The 3799-nt window shown below is 51.9% G+C and overlaps 2 pseudogenes; both read right to left on the reverse strand.

The window, feature by feature from the left end:
• Positions 1 to 589: 589 nt before the first annotated feature.
• LOC149992212 (U6 spliceosomal RNA) lies at positions 590 to 690 on the reverse strand (annotated as a pseudogene).
• Positions 691 to 3303: 2613 nt separating this feature from the next.
• LOC149992213 (U4 spliceosomal RNA) lies at positions 3304 to 3428 on the reverse strand (annotated as a pseudogene).
• Positions 3429 to 3799: the final 371 nt, after the last annotated feature.

Consider the following 3799-nt stretch of genomic DNA (forward strand, 5'->3'; position numbering starts at 1 on the left):
GAATGTGACAAGAGCGGTAAGAGGAGGGGACAGAGCAGTGACCAAGTCACAGGCAGAGGGAGTGGAGGACCCAACTCAGACACAACATGAGTGCTGTAATAGGAATAAATGGGTCTGGGAGTTTGGAGAAAGCTGTGGCTGGGGTGCAAGTGGCATTTGAAATGGGTCCAAAAGGGTGGATTTCTATACTTAGGGGAGGGAAGACGCAGGAGGGCGTGCGAAGACAAGAAAGTGTAGTAAAAACGATCTTCAGAAGAAAGTGTGTTTGGTTGCTTTAGGGGACTTCTGTAGGTGGTGGCTCAGCAACAGCAGAGTTGTCAGTGTCATTTGTCCAGCCAGCGTCTCCCGGCCGTGTGAACATGCCTGTATCCCAGGCAGGTGCAACCACCACGTGCAGCAACAGAGAGTAATTGGTGTAGCCTAGGAAAAGCCATCCGAGGTGCCCCCGTTATATTCTGTAATCATTTGCTTGGATTTTCATGTGCCTGACAAGTTACACATCTTGCCTTTCACTTAAAAACAGCAACAACTAGTGTTTCTCACAGGTTATATAAATACTAACTGGTGGTTTGTATGTGTGTTTGTGTGTGTTCTTTTTTTACAATTCACAAATTTGTGTGTCATCCTTGCACAGGGACCATGCTAATCTGTATATTCCAGTTTTAGTATGTTTGCTACAGAGGCGAGCACTCATGGTTGATTTAACACTCCGGGGAGGCCTAGGAGTCCGGTTATGCTGGCTGTGGCTGAGCTGACAGCCATTTCATTCTAGTTTTCCCACTGACAGGTACTGTAACCTTCAGCGGTGATTCAGCCACTCTGTTCCCAGTCCCCTAGCTGCAGAAGCTCAGTAACATTCTGCTTTCTGCAGACACTGTTAGAGGAATTGCATAACTGTGTGCCCCATAAATTCTTGGGAGAAAAGTAGAAACAGGGGACAATAAGTACTCTTTTTTTTTTTTTTTTTTTCTGTGCTGAAGTGTCGTTACAAACCCTGCCATCATGTTGTGTCCCTTTTCTGTGGCCCCTTTCTTTAAATCCAGTTAAGCAGACTAACTTCAATGGGTTTTTTCTATTTCCCCTGTTGTACCTGGACCTAGGGGAAAAGTCAACCCATATTTACTGTCGAGATTTGCATCCAGGTCTAGGTTTTGCGAAGTGGAGCTTGGAATGAAATTTCTGCTCACAGGGAGCCTGAGGTGTCACCTCCATAAAACTCTCTGTGAAGACCCAGCGACACGCTCTGCCACTGAGGCTTAAAGGTAATTTGCCTGATTCCTTAGCCAAATGAAGCTTCCTAATCAATTATGGACGGAAGAGATGAAATACAGGGCATAGCAGAGTGTGCGACGGGCCTGGTGCTGTGAGCATCAGTCAGCAGTGGGGTCACCAGTGTCTGGGGCAGATGGAGTGAATGGTGTTTACAGATGTTAATTGGTGGCAACACGAAGGGGACTTTTTCCATCTGAGGCCACTGCACGTCCTGTAGGGAGGGGTCGTTGGCGGTGGGTGACCCGGGGGCCCGTCGCGGTTTTCTATCTGTTGGTTTGTCCACTCGGTGCAGGCATCGATGAGTGGCAGTTGCCCTGGGTACGCAGGGGCTCGCCCAGGGTTACTGGAGGGTCCATGGGACGCGCCTGCGGCGCTGGCCTCCTGACCACCCCAACTCCAGGATCGAACTTGCCACTTTCGGGGGGGGGGGGGGCCTGGAGGCGGGGCCAGAGCTGGAAGCAGAAGGAGTGGGTCCGGGGGCGGGGCTCTGAGCAAGTGAGGCGGGGCCAGAGCTGGAAGCAGAAGGAGTGGGTCCGGGGCCGGGGCTCTGAGTAAGTGAGGCGGGGCCAGAGCTGGAAGCAGAAGGGGTGGGTCCGGGGGCGGGGCTCTGAGTAAGCGGGGCGGGGCCAGAGCGGACGGGGCAGGGCTGAGCACGGGAGAAGCCCTCGGGGTGGGCGGGGCCAGCGCAGAGGGCGGGGGCTTGGGCGGGGCTTGGGCGGGGCTTGGGCGGGGCTTGGGCGGGGCTTGGGCGGGGCCGGGCAAGGCAGCTCCTGTCACCTCGGTTTTCGCGCCCTGGGCTCCTCACCGGCGCCCGCTCCTCCGGCGCTCGCGGCTCCATCCTGAGTCCGCGTTCCCGCGCGGCCGTCGTGAGGCGGCTGCCGGCTGCCGGGGCGATGGCGGCGTGGGGGTCCCAGCCCGCGGTCCTGCGCCTTCTCCTCCTCGTCCCGCTGGTCGCCGGGCGCCGGGGTCCGGCCGGCGAGGGGGGCAGCGCGCGCGGAGGTGAGGCTGGTGGCGGGGCTGTGGGCGCCGGGAGGACGGCTGCGCTTTCTCCCTGAGGGCGTGGAGTGAGGGGTCGGTGGAAGTGCCCCGATGGTCACTGAAATGAAGGGAAAAGGCCACTTCGCGTGTCCCCTGACAGGCCTCACGGGGGGTGGGCGGGGGGCGGGGTCAACTTCGTCAGTCAGAGATGCTCCGGGGCCAGAAGTGCGTGCGTGTGGAAGCCGCGGGATGCGGGGCGGCCTCCCGCGCTGGGCGGGTCAGTGGCACCCAAGTCCCGCTCGGCACCCAGGGCAGAGCAGCGGGCTTCCCACGGGGACAGAGAAGGCTGAGGGCTCTGTAGCAATGTCAGCTGCCTCAGCAAGTGCGAGCCCTGGCCGGTGTGGTTGGTTCACGGGATTGGGTTCTAGCTTGTGAACCAAAGGGGCGCCGGTTCGATTCCCGGTCAGGGCACAGGCCTGGGTTGCGGGCCAGGTCCCCCGTTGCGAACGTGAGAGGCAGCCACACATCGATGTTTTTCTCCCTCTCTTTCTTCCTCCTTTCTCCTCTCTCTAAAAATAAATTAATTAAATCTTAAAAAAATAAAATAAAATAAATATTGCCCTGGCTGCTGTGGCTCAGTGGATTGAGCGCCGGCCTGCGAACCAAGTGTCGCTGGTTCGATTCCCAGTCAGGGCACACGACTAGGTTGCACAGTTGGGGTCGCGAGTGAGAGGAAACCACACAGTGATGTTTCTCTCCCTCTCTTTCTCCTTCCCCCTCTCTCTAAAAATAAACAAACAAACAAATAAATAAATTATTGAAATAAGTAAATAAAATGAGTGGGTAATGGTAGATTGTTTTTAGGCCCTTTCAATCATAATTACTTTTATATTTACATTTTCTTCATATTTAACTTAGAGTCTTAAATAATAGCTCTTCCTCATGGTTTTCTGTGAACGAATCTTTCAGAAAAGGAAACGTCTAGTCTGCCAGCAGCCATTTGGCTGGTGGAAGTTCACATAGCCGTGAAAGGTGGCTCAGGAGGCAATTTAGCCTATAATAAAGAATAGATAATTAACTGTTACATTAAGGTAATACAGGTTATTTATTTATTCAATTAGTGATCATCGTGCCTTGGATAAACCTCATTGCCTACAATACTGCCACTGTGCAAAGCTACAGTAATACAGGTCTTTTAAACTGATCTGGCTGTGATCGGGAGAGTGATTTATGGAATCAGATACTCACTAGTCACTTCTATTTCTTAGCTGTGTAGTTGTGTGAAATTTTAAATAGTTGAAACTTTATTTTTAGAACATGTAGTGGCTGAGTTCTGTTTCATTGAAAGGAAAATAAAATAATTCATAGAAAACAAGCACTATGAAAGTTTTTTTTCTCACCTTTAGTCATTTTTATTAATATTTCAGAAGCTAACAGAAACACAAAGGAGCTGTAATCTCTACTTTTGTAATGAGTATCTAGATACCTTACGTAAGGAAATAAATTTTACACATAATTTAATTTGAAATTAACAACTATTTTGGTTTAT

This window comes from Furipterus horrens, unplaced genomic scaffold (genome assembly GCF_987537825.1).
Source record: "Furipterus horrens unplaced genomic scaffold, mFurHor1.1.pri manual_scaffold_16, whole genome shotgun sequence".
Lineage (NCBI taxonomy): Eukaryota > Metazoa > Chordata > Mammalia > Chiroptera > Furipteridae > Furipterus > Furipterus horrens.